Source organism: Acomys minous, assembly GCF_964271855.1.
Source record: "Acomys minous genome assembly, chromosome: 2".
Classification (NCBI taxonomy): domain Eukaryota; kingdom Metazoa; phylum Chordata; class Mammalia; order Rodentia; family Muridae; genus Acomys; species Acomys minous.
The window spans coordinates 29,944,702-29,958,108 of NC_140484.1; the positions used below are offsets into that span (position 1 = coordinate 29,944,702).

The 13,407-nt window shown below is 41.3% G+C and overlaps 1 long non-coding RNA gene across 1 annotated transcript in view; it reads left to right on the forward strand.

Annotated features, from left to right (window-relative positions):
• The first annotated feature begins 762 nt into the window (after positions 1–762).
• The window catches only part of LOC311590584, a 51,805-nt gene continuing 39,160 nt past the window's right edge, over positions 763–13,407 (forward strand). The window contains exon 1 of the long non-coding RNA XR_014776919.1: positions 763–1,009. This is a non-coding gene — a long non-coding RNA (uncharacterized lncRNA). The remainder of the gene's footprint in view (positions 1,010–13,407) is intronic.

Here is a 13,407-nt window from a genome sequence, read left to right on the forward strand (position 1 = left end):
TTTTTTTTTTTGTCTACTCTAATGTCTTCATAGCACTAAGGAAGAACATTGTGATCCTAGGATTCTGTTGTTCTAAGAAATATTCCAATGCTCCTCGTGACTCTATTCAAGAGTCTGAAGTGAGAAATGTAATATTTACGAACAAAATTGTACATAATAGTGGGGTTATGTGATGTTTTTAATATATCATTTTAAGTGACGTTCAAACAATAGCAAGACAGTATCCAAGTTGCTAGAATGTGTCGTAGCATTTCTTCTATCACAGATCTTTTCTTCCATGGAGCGCGGTATTGGCAATACTGGATCATGCCTTAAATACCAATCGTCATTCTTTACTCCTTTGCCCTCTCACCAGAACAATATCCCTTAAACCATTTTGCCTTGTCACTGCATCTGTCATGGTACTGTAGCTCACTAGGTCGTGAACACCAAAGACCTTTCCAAAGAACTTCTGAACCTGAAAATATAGTGCAGTCTAGCTACCAAATATTCCATTACTAGTAAAAAAAAACAAAAAACAAAAAAAAACAAAACTCTGTGTTCAGAAAACCTTTACATTGAAAAGACTGTGTGTGAGTCTCAGAACAGCAGAGGTTGACTTGCCATCACATTACAAATGGGACATAAAAAGAAAGATATCTACTTGCATCCTGTGTTAGTTAGTTAATCATCTGCATCTGCTTAGCATGTTAGCTCTGAGTGAATTGAATTGAGTGTCCAAAGGGACTATCCTTTTATAGCTCTGTAGCCAAAGCAAATCCATCATAGCCGAAGCGCAGTGCTCACATTGCAGCATAAGAGAGGAGACAGAAGGAAACAAATTGCACGCTAGGTGGTCCCATGTGCGAGTGAGATGCTGAAGATACTGTGGACACTGGCAGCCTTTTGGCAAGCTCTGAATTCACTGAGCCTTCTTGTCATTTTTTTTTTTAGCATAATTGTTTCAATGAGGCCCTTCCGCTCCTGGAATTGCACACTGCTCCTAACCTCGGACAGCTGCTAATGGAACGTACGTGTCATCCCTGCCCTCAACACAGAGGAGCATTCTTCTGCTCTGCAATGAGTTTGTCTCAGATGAACAATAGGACCACTGTCTTTCCCTATTGATTTCTGGAAAAACAAACTTTATTCTTGAGAGTTTCATGCATATTTTATTAAAATGGCCATTAAATATTGCCATTTTATCCCCCATCTCTACTCTACTCTACACACACACACACACACACACACACACACACACACACACACACACACACACACCACTCCACTAAGACTAGTTATTGCTGTCCATATGAGCCTGGGTATGTGGTTATCCTGTAATTTTGGCTGGCTCTGATTATTGTTTTTTGATTGGGTTGTGAGATAGCAGGCTTCTATGAGTTTTCACATAGCCGATCCTTTGGGTTAGCCTCTCTTCCACTGCCTGGTTTCCTCCGCACCCCTAGACCCCTCCCTGCAAAGCCTTTCTGCTTTTAGCATTCCACATATGTACTTTTGTTTTACCTATAACCTACTATTCCCCCTCCTTCACATGTGTGTCCCCCCATACCAAAAGACCCCTTTCTAGTTCTCTGCCTTCCACTTGTGCTCCAACTTAAACACACAAAACAAAAGATTTGAACCTAGGATCCTCATATGAGGGGGGACACGCAGAATTTATCTCTCCGGGTATGCCTTACCTTATTTAGCATATTTTCTTTCAATATCCACTTATTTATCTGCATATTTCATGACTTAATTTTTCTTTCCTTTTTTCTTTTGCTCTTTTTTCTTTTTTTGGTTTTTCGAGACAGGTTTTCTCTATGTTGTCTTGGCTGTCCTGGACTTGCTGTAGACCAGGCTGGCCTCGAACTCACAGCAACCAGTCTGCCTCTGCCTCTGGGATTAAAGGCATGCACCACCATGCCTGGCTTGACTTAACTTTTCTTTACAGCCATGTGGTATGCCAGTGAATGTATGGGCCACAGTTTTCTTATTCTATTTTTGTGCCATTATTGGTCTGTTTTTATTACCATGTCTTTGAGGTATAGTTTGAAATTAGGTATGGCCATTCCTCCTGTAGCGTTCCGTTGGTTCATGGTTGCTTTGACTATTCTTGTTCTTTTGTGTCTCTGCATAATTTAAATTTTTTCCTATATCTATGAAGAATTTTGAGTGGGACTTCTGTGACTCTATAGATTTCTTTTGGTAGAGTGGACATTTTTAGAATATTAATTCTCCCAGTCCATGAACATGTGCTATCTTTTCATCTACTCGTGTCTTCCTTTCTTTCTTCAGTGTCTTAACTTTTTCATTGTAGAGGCCTTTTACTCCTTAATAAGCCTTATTTCCTGTGTGTGTGTGTGTGTGTGTGTGTGTGTGTGTGTGTGTGTGTGTGTAGGCATTGTTTCCCTACAGTCTATTTGTCATTGATACATAGGGAGGCTACTGATTTTTGTGTGTGTTGATTTTGTGTCTTACCACTTTGCTGAAAGGTCTTTACCAGATCTAAAGGGTTTGGATGGAGTCTTTAGGGTCTCTTATGCATAGAATAATGTAATCAGGAAAATGGAGATATTTAACTTCTCCTATTTTCTTATTGCTCTAAGACTTCATGCACAATACTGAATAAAACTCAGAAGAGTGGACACTCTTGTCCTGTTCCTGGTCTTACTGGGAATGCTTTGAGTTTTTCTCCCCTTAGCATGATATTGGCTACAGGTTTGTCATATACAGGTTTTATTATATTGATGCATACTTTCTTCATCCTTATCCTCTTTATGATTTTTATCATGAAGAAATATTCACTTTTGTCCAAGGGTCTCTATGTGTATGTGTGTATTACGATGACCATGCAATTTCTGTCTTTTATTCCATTGATGTGATGAATTACCTTTATTGATTTATATATGTTGAGCCAATCTTGGCTTGCTGGAATAAAGCCAATTCAGTCATAATAAGTGATCTTTTTTAAAAGTGATGTTGACTTCAATTTGTGAGCATTTTATTGAGGATTTAACTGTTTGTCAGGTAGATTCGTTTATAGTTTTCTTGTTTTCTGTGATATTTTCACATGGTTTTAATATAATACTCACCTTATAAAGAAATTTACAAGTTTTTCTTTGCTTTTTTATTTTATGGAATGTATTAATTACTCTTATATTGATGTGATTAAAAAAAAAGTGACCAAGGCAATTTACAGAAGAAAGAGCTGATTTAGGCTTACAGTTCCAGAAGGGTTCAGAGTCCGTCACGTTGAGAGGTGTCGCAGCTGGAGCAGGGATCTGACGACTCACGCCTTGAACCACAAATAGGAAGTGTGGAGTGCCTAGAAGTGGTTTAGTCTTTAAACTCTCAAAATCCACCTCCAACAGCACACTTCCTCCAAACAGCACTACGCATCTTAAGTTTCCTCAAAGTGCCACCAACTGGGGACCAGCTACCCTGGTACCTGACAGCTTATTATAGCTGGCACATAGAGCAATTTCAGTAGTGTTTGTAGTTGTTTGAATTCCTGGTAGAATTCTGTGGTGAACCTGGCTACTCTGGCATGTTTTAAGTTAAGATACTTTTATTACTGCTTCTATCTCATTGCTGATTAGAGATTTATTTCATCCTGGTTTAATTTTAATAATGTCATAAACATCTATAAATTCACCTTTTCTTAAGGTTTCCTGTTAGTCAAGTACAGTTTTTTAAGGTATGCCATCATGATTTTCTGGATTTTATTGGTGTGTGCTGTGATGTTTCCAGTTTCAACTATTATTTTATTAACTTGGGTCTTCTCTGTCCGGATTTTGGTTACTCTGGCCGAGAGCTGTCAATCTTCTTTATCTTTTCCAAGAGCTGTTTCTTTGTTTCATTCACTCTTTGTATTTTTTTTTGTTTCTATTTCATTAATTTTGAAATAGGATTATGTTGATTATTTCTGCCAATTTTGATTATTTCTCCTTGTCTATTGTTTTGTGTTTTACTTGTCGTTGCCAAGTTGGTACTGTTTACTCATTCCTCTGGAATCTTCAGTGTGTTCATCCTTCTCCTTGAACTGAGGTACATTTCTTCCTGTGTCCTCTGTAGAGCTGCGTCAGTGATCATAAATCCCTTTAGTCAGTTTTCGCCATGGCAAGTTCTGTTTTTATTGCAGTTTTAACAGATAGTTTTTTCTGGGTGTGGCAGCTGTGTCTGGGCTGGCAGGTGCACTCTTTCAGATCATGGAATCCACCTTCCCAGGCTCTCTGGCTTACAACGTCCTCTCCCCAGCCCCTTTCCTTTTTCGGTTGAATAACCAGGTATTTTTCTGACAGGACTACCTTTGAAGGTGACTGGATCCTGTTATTTCACAGCTCTAATGTTTTTCTCTTTTTGGTCTGTGTTTTTAGTATTTTAAATGTACTACATCATTGAGGGTTTATTTTCTGGTCCTGTCTACTTGGTGTTCTCAGCCTTTCTTGTACCTGGCTGTACAGCTCTTTCTCTAGCTTTGGAGACATATTCTTCTATGATTTTATTGAAAAAATTTCCTATGCCTCTGCTTTCCTGTGCTATTGTTCTCCTTCTTCTATACCCAGAATTTGAAGATTTGGTATTTTTTGCTGTCTCAGCATTTTCCTATTTTTCCTATGCTATCTCTCTCTCTCTCTCTCTCTCTCTCTCTCTCTCTCTCTCTCTCTCTCTCTCTCTCTCACACACACACACACACACACACACACACACACGGATATATATATATATATATATATATATATATATATATATATATATATATATATATATATATATATATATAAGAGCTAGAGGTAGATATACACTGATGTTCTTATTGTATGATCTAATTCCTTTATTGTCTTCCAGCCTGGATATTCCATTTTCCACATGTTCGATTCTCTTGCTCAGGCTATTCACTGAGCTTTTCTTTTGGCTCACTGAGTTTGTTTGTTTGTTTTATTCCCAGCGTCATTTCAGTTTTGTGTTTCTTCAGCTGTTCTATTTCTTTACTGAATTCAATTTTCATGTCTTGTGTTGACTTCTTTATTTCATTCCTTCAGGTTTTGTTCTCTTCAAGTGCATTCATGTCTTCTTTAAGTTTCTTCAACACAGTTACAATCGCTTACATTCTTTTCCTGGGAGTTTTTCTAAGTCATTTTCATAGGAGCCATTTCTGTGGGATTAGAAATCTCTGAGGAAGACATGTTCTCTTGGTTTTCCTATTATTTTTTTTCTTTTCTTTTCTTTCCTGAACATCTGGAGTTAGTTTGCTCATTGAGGTTTATTTCTTTTGAATTTTTTACTTTTACTTTTTAAATACAAGCCTCATTTCTCAGTGGTGGCATCTGTGATATTCAGGAGAGAACTGAGTTGTAGTAGGGTTGAGGTAACATTTGCCTCTGCGGTCCTGCTATTTAGGGTCAGGGGCTCCATCCCACGCCTTCCTCTGAGGGTCAGGTCTTGTCCTGTGTCAATCCATGCCTCCTTCATGTATCTGCAGCTTTTGCTGGTTGTGGAACTCAGCGTGTACATGTGGGCCTTACCCAGAGTCAGATATGGTCCCCACCCTGAGCCCAAAGACTCCACTGAAGAAGTTGCAGAACGTGAGCCTTCCCTCCAGGTCAGATACGGTTCCACCTTCGGTCCCCCAGGTTCCACTGATGCTGCAGATGTGGAACTTCCCACTTGCCTCTGGTCTAACCCAGAGTAAGATGTGGTCCCCACCTCAGGTCTCCAGCTTCTACTAAAACTTTTGTTTTCATACAGACTCTCATTGTGTAACCCTCACTGGCCTAGAATGTGCTAATCTTGAACTTGCCATAATCCTGCTGCCTCTGCCTCCCGAGTGCTGGGGTTACAGGCGTGTGCCACCATGACTAGTGTTGGAATAACCCTGCTCCTTGAGGTTGCAGTTCTCCCAGTCTGGATAGCTGCTCTGAGTTCGGCATTAAGTGCAGGACTCCCTCTCCCCAGCAGGGCCTCCGGCTCTCTGCCTGACTCCATCTGGAGAGTGTCTTTAGACATAGATGCCCCTAACCACATTTGATATATGGCTCTTGACACAGCTCCCTGCTAGCTCTCCCCTCCCAGCACCTATAGGATAATTAGGTACTGTGCCCCCGTTCATGTGATAGGAGCGTGCTGCCAAATGCAAAACAAGCATCCTTAAAGCACCTGGCTCCAACCACTTATGAACGCCTATCCTGGAAGCTACCCACCCACCCACCCACTCCCCAAGGGCCTTTGTTCTCCCTGATTAAAGTTGAACTATCTCCTGAGGTGGGTCCCACAGTGTTCGTTCTCCGTCTCGCTTATGGCCTTCCATATGACCCATTTCTTACCTTGGTGGGCTGGTGGCCAATAGCACCCCAGGGAAGAGGAGAACCACACTGGCTCCATTTCAAACTTCTTTGAGGAACTCCCCCCCATTCTGTTTTCGATAATGGATATACTGATTTATACTCCCACCAACAGTTTACAAAGATCCACCATTTTGGCTGCTGATGGAAATATAAATGATGCGGCCACTGTGGAAATCAGTCTGGAAGTCCATCAAAAGATTTAAAATGCTTCCCATAGATAACAGGAACTGCATTCCTAAGTATACAGGGGAGAAAAATAAAAGCATATATCCATAAAAACCAAACCAACCAAACAAACAAGATATACACGAATGTTTACAACTGCCATTCCAATGGCGGAGGCAACAGGATTGTCACTGCAAGGACAGTTTGAGCTACATAGCAAGATCCTATCTGAGATTGGGAGGAGAGAGATTTTGACTTTCCAGGCCAAACCCTATCCTTTGCTAAGCCAAAGAGAATAGCAGACATTCTTAGTTTTATGCACATTTGTCGAAAGTGGGGCCTTTTTGATCATTTGTAGTTAAGACAACTCAAGTTATGGTGAAATATATTGAAGAAAAGATGTGAGATCAAGTACCTTTGTATTGATGACTACATTGAAAATAAGTGGATGCAGTCAGAGGTTGGTGTATTCTCGTATGTGTTGGGGGCATGGAGGCGTCCTCACTAACCAGAGGCACAGCAGGCTCATACTCCTCTTAGAGGCAAGAAGCCAGCCCACAGCAGCCAAGAGATAGTGCTTTTCAAGATCAACCTGCCAAGTGCAGGTGACCTTGCAGAGTCACATGTAACTTAGGAACAGATCCTTGTTTTCTCATCTAAACGTAGATGGCCAGAGGCGAGGGTCCTGAAAGCATCGCCCCTAACTGGTACTGTGTGAGCTGGTACCTAAGAGCAGCATCCTTTTGTGCAAAGGCATTATCCAGGTCTTTCAGTCATTTCTGTTTATTCCCTTTTGCCTCCAAATGCTTCTCTCTGGTGTCTGTGCTCTGAAAGCTTGCAGGAGATCCTGTGATAGGATATGTTTTCTCTCCTAACATCGGCTACAACTCATAAAATATATTAAGAAATATGAAATTTCTGTAGAAATGGATAAAATAGCTCAGTTATAAAAATATCTATAATAAGAGCTACGGCCAACTTCTTTCTTCCAAAAATGTATGTATTTTTCCCTGCTTACACAGGGCCATAATTTTTCTAAGGAGGACTCCTCACTTACATTTGAATTAGGTTTTCCCAAAGGGAGGATTTTGTTTTGGCATAACATTTCTCTTCTGAGAACTAGGCTTTCTAGAAATTTCACTGGACATTCCCTGCCAAATGCACTACTTGATTTCCTTTATATTTGTCTTTCTCATAGAATCCATCTCTGTTGTGACCTAGCTTTTGATGTTGTTGTCATTTTTTTTTATTGCATCTTAGTTCTTAGGATAAGATTTACTGAGATGAAATCTTAGGGATCTATGTTCATAAATTCAAATCATGCTCTGGCAAGTGCCAAGTGCGGGCAATACAGGAAACTGAAATGCCTAAAGTGCTTACTGAACGCCATACACTTTTCATGTGTTATTATGTACACAACTTTATGTCATTTCATCTACATTATATCCCTATGAGGGACACTGAGGCTCGGCTAATTTTCTTTGCTCAAGATAACAGTGTAAACAGATAAAGGAGCCGGGTTTCTACACAGCGCTGCCTTTCTGTAGCCGCTGCTGCCATTAAACAGTGGGGTTACTATCTTCCCGGAAGCTCAAAGTCTGAATCCTCTGAAGCTGTAAAACCCCCGGGACCCCATGGTCCTCTCCACCCCCAATTCTACCCACAACCTCTCTCTTCTTTCATTCTTCTAGTCTTTCTCCAATACTAACCCTTGACGAATATCTATCTACAACTGCAAGGAAGCCTAGGACATCAGTAGGCAGATCCTTCGGCACCCTGCCCCCCCCCCCCCAACCAGGAAGTAGGGCCATAGCATAGACTCCTGTCATCCACTTGGTTTTACAAACACCTTTTTGTCTAAACTGTGTGGCAATTCAGTGTTCCAAGGATAAGTGGCTTGGAGTTCTCTCCTGACTTCAGGAGAAAGGGGACTTATTGGCAGGACACCAGATGACTCACACTAATACAGGAAATCTGTGGAAATCGGTTTCAGAGGCAGCAGGACTGGGAACCAGGAAGGGGCGGCATTGAAACTGCAAAGTGCCGCTGGTCAAAGGAAGTCGTTATAACCAGTCTTTCATCTTTAGATTTTGAAAGATTCAAAGTCCTAGGGAAGAGAACTAAACAGCTCAGCCTTGGGAGGCAGCCTCTTCACTGAGAGAGGAAGTTTTTCAAACCAATGCAGAAATTATGTCACTCAAAGATATGAAAGTTGTTCCCAGGCAGAAGCGAATGGATGAACGAACAAACAAAAACAAGAACGGCAAAACTAGCTGGCCCTGAAGGTCCTCTCAGCTGTTTGGGTCTCTTTTCTCTTGCTCCACTGGAGTCATTTCATATTCCTCTAGGACAGTGGTTCTCAACCTTGCGAACGCTGCAGCCCTTTAATACACCTCCTTATGTTGTGGTGAACCCCACAATTATTTCATTGCTACTTTATAACTGTAATTTTGTGACTAAGTATGAATTGTAATGTGAATATCTGATGCAGAATAGTAGATCACAGTGTCCTCTACAGGTTGAGAGCTCCTGCTTTAGGATAAATGGATCCAGTCTTCCTTGGTGAGTGCAGGGCCATCTTTTCCCCCTTGGCTGGTGGCCTGGAGCTTGGCGAGTCATCTTAGACACATTGCCTAGGAACCGCTTTTCCCTTGAAGCTGTCTTCATTACGGTTTGAATGTGAAATGCCCCCACTGGCTCCTGTGTTCGAACACTGGCTAACCAACAATGGCGGTGCTGTTTTGGGGAGCTGTGGACCTCTGAGGACTCAGGAATGGACACTAGTGGGAGTGAGTGACTACAAGTTGGCCTTGAGGCTTATGTCCCAGCCCTGCTCCAGGTGTCATTCTCAGCTCCTGTTCTGCCACGGGGACGTGAGAAGTCCCAGCTCTCTACAGTCCACACTGTCAGAGTGGACTGAACCCCTTATATTGTGAGCCCAGATGAGCCTCTCCTCCTGCAAGGTGCCTTTGTCAGGTAATTTATCATAGCAGCTAAAAGGGGGCGGGGACAGCTAACACACCAAGTTTCTGCATACATGTTGGACCAGATAGTTGATTTCACGTGGAACTTTGGAGAGGATCCCGTAAGAGGAGGTCAAGTCTCATTTGAATGTGAACAGAGTTGTTATGAACTTTGAGCTCTTGAATCTGGTGAAGATTTCTTGCCATCTCCTGTGTCATGTTTTCATGGTGGCTGTTTTGAATCAATGGTATAGCAGGAAGCAGTAAAACAAGAAAACAGTAAGCAACAGATTTGGGGTGCCTTTGTAACAAAACAGTTAGCCAGAGCCTCTGATGGATAAAGAGAGTCCTGGGAAGAAAGTCTTTTCCTGCATAAAACTTTCAATTAGTCACTAGTAACTCAAGCAGTTTTCTGTCGTTGTGGCATAAGCTATAGCTGAGCATTGGTTTTGAGAAAATGTCTTGAAATCATCTGCCTAGTCAAGGTAACAAGGTGTTTTAACTCAAAGGATTTTGTCCTTTTGTTTGTTTTTAAGCCAAGGTATTCTTACCCTGGGCTGTTTTATTGTTCTCTTGTTCTCCTTAAACAGGGTTGTGTGGCCAGCCCATCCCTGACAAGGGCTGTGGGAGGACACTCTAGACAAACATGCTTTGGTCTGAAGTGGAGGGACAAGGTCATTGCCATAACTAGCCTTGCAATGAGCTCAAACAGCGCATCCATTGACACAGTGTGAGTTACAGACTGCAAACATCAACATCCTGAGTGACCTTCTGAACTCACACAGCATCCCTAATAGAAAGTGATGGGGTTTTCTTGTTCTGTCTACACCTTCTTTCTTTCTCTCAAGGAATGTTTTCTGGCTTATTTTGTCTTCTGGCTGACCTTATCTCCACACTAAATACCTTCATGGCTGACTTAGTTTTTGCTTATCTATCTGTTTGGGGCTTTATACATACTTCATTTAATTTGCATCAAACCCCCAATAATATTCTTACTGCAAAGAAGCAGAGTCAAGGGTCAGCAAGGTTAAACAGTTGATCCAAGGTGATATCTCTGGCTAATGCTGACATTCATATTTGAGTCGAGATGGGATCTGTGCTGCCTGGTGTGGACACAGGAAATGGGAGAAAAGTTGGAAAGTCTACTCACAGACCCTGAAATGTCTTTGTTTCAGAAGAACACTTTAGACATAAGGGATGTGGTGATAGAAACAAATAGAGGAACCAGGAAAACCATCTTCCTGTTTGCTTTAACTTACACACTTTTGTATTTGACACTTGTAGTAAAAACATTAGTTTGAAAGTTAGTTCAAATGACTGAGTGTATGTTTTTGCTTCCTGCCTGCCTGCCTGCCTTCTATTTCCTGCCTTTTTCTTTCTTTTTACTCATTCCCTTCTTGCACTTTGTTTTCAGTTCCAGGCTTAGCAGGTAAATCGATTGACAAACAAGCAAGGGGACCGTAGTTCAGATCTGTGGACGCACATAAATGCCAGGTGGATGTGAAGGCTGGCTTGTAGTTCTAGCCTCCAAAAGCGAATCCCTGGGGCGAGATGGCCAGCAAGGTAGTCAGAGTCATCTCTAGGACGGATTGAGAGACTGTCAGAAAGATTCAGGTAGAGCAGCAGGTTAAGGAAGACTCCACACCTCAGGCTCAGCACATACATCCACTCCTATGCACATATACTCACACACAGGCATGTAAACAGGGAAAAAAAAATCTGTTTTTAAAGTCATCTGAAAAGTCAGTTGAATAGTTTATGGCACTTTATCTTCACAGATCCAAGGAGGACTCTGCGTCCAAATGAAAGCAGCTCTGCTCATCTCACTTGCTAATGTTACATTCATGGAATAGTGAGTTCTTCTTATGTATTTCGACCAGTTGTAACAAAGACTATTCCTTTGAGTTCCCAAAGTATTTCTCCTAAATGACAGTGTGAACTCTTGTCTAGGTGAGCCCTCTTCTCCCTCTGAGGTCAGCGTGCTGCCCATGGCAGACATCTAAAAATGACCTTTGTCTCTTCACGGTCACCAAATTTGTTGTCAGGTTTATTAAAAGTCAGAGCCAAAGACCTCGTGGACTCAATAAACCAGGCTGAGCCACCCCTTCTTCAATAAACCAATTAAGCAAGTATAGTACAAAGCCAAAGGCTGGCGGGGGTGTGGGTGGGGTGTGGGTGGGGGGTTTGAAGAGTTACTTAACGTGGCTGCCTTGAGAATGGGAGCCTGGGTCGTTGGATCTCTTTGTCTCTCTTCCCAATGTGACTATGTAGAACAGTTATCCTCTCTCTGCTTTTTTAGTTGTTTGCATCACTGTCTCCTTAAGGATGGGTTTCTCTGATGCAGAACTGATCTTCAAGCCAAACTGCCACCATTGTCACCAGTACAACTGTGCCTGATCATAAGAGGTCACCACAGCTGGCCTTGTTGACTGTTGGTAACCTCACAGTACATTAGTTGACAGTCATGCGATATGTACAGGACTATGCTCTGAGCAAACTGCCATCATCAATGATCCATTACAGTTTCAGCTGTGTCAATTGCAGAAGGTCGTCATAGGTGGGCTTCTAGGCTTATGGGTTTGTTGACTCCTCATAGTCCCCATAGAAGGAGAGGCAGTGGAGGTCATGGGACTCCCACCCAAATATCCAGCCGTGCCTCTCTATCCAGTTGTATGCAATTCTTCTCTAATTGTAAATGGTCCCAGGAACAGGCTAGAAGTACATAGGCTGGGAAAGAATACGGCTCCATCTTTGGGAGGGATTATCACTCATGTGTGGTGCAGACCTTCTACTGTGGCTGCTTCAAGGACACCCACCTTCCTAACTTCTTGCCCATTGCTCTTTAAGTAATCCTGATACCCTCATTGGTTCCCCAGAGTAAACTGTTGTGGAACTGTGCCTCAATTTGTTTGGGACTTTATAAGGAAGGGAGGCAGATGTTGCTGACTTTCTCCTCACTATGAGAAACTATTTTATTTTTTTTCTTTTTTTTACATATACATTTATATTATTACACATGAATACAATAAACTACCTATAGCAAGAAGAACCACAAAACAATCAGGAATTATATAAATGTTACATTCATAGTGTTTTGGCTATTTGTATTTGGCAATCTTAAAGAAAACATTTTTCCTATCCTGGTGCATCTAAAAATTCTGAATGTAAATCACTATCTGTCATATCTTATCTCTATCAACTTAAAACATCTATCTAGACATAAAAACATCTGAACCACTAAACAGCCAAGCTTAGTTGTAAGACTAAAGTATCTTGTCTTCAGCCCCATCAGAGACTTGAGAATGAATAAAATTAATTACCTGACTAAACCAGAGGTGCAGGTGAGCAGCTTTCAAAATGAAAAAAAAAATGACAGAGTCAATTTGCTGCCTGAACAGTCACCTGAAACTCTCTATAATGTTGGAGCATCATCTTCATCCTTCTGTCCCAGTATATCTGACAGACATATCTGTGAGGCGGGAACTATTGAGGACTTGCTTACCCTGTCTTGGCAGACTTTGGCCATGAACTCTGCCTGCATCTAGGCTTGCCTATTTTTAGGCAGAATTCTGTCTGTGGCAGAAACAAGTACATTTTGCCCAGGGGCTTGTTTGCTGCATTTGAAGCTATCTCCATAAGGAGGTTCTTTGATGCTGTTCATCTTCTTTGAGGTAGGCTGGGTGTTGCCAGGAGTTAACCTGTCTTGTTGAAGAATCTTTAAAATAATAAAAGCATCTTTAAATTCCATATTGTGTAGGTCTCTGAGACTTTTGAAGACCTTATCTAACTATTTTACCTTATATATTTATACAATCATATCTATCTGTTTAACCTAGGATATATATCCTTATGATAAAAATAGTAATTGACCTGACCATGATTTGATCAACTAACAATTAGCTTGTATTACTAAATTATCCTAAACAGCCTGTAATAGCACTTTCAAGATATTG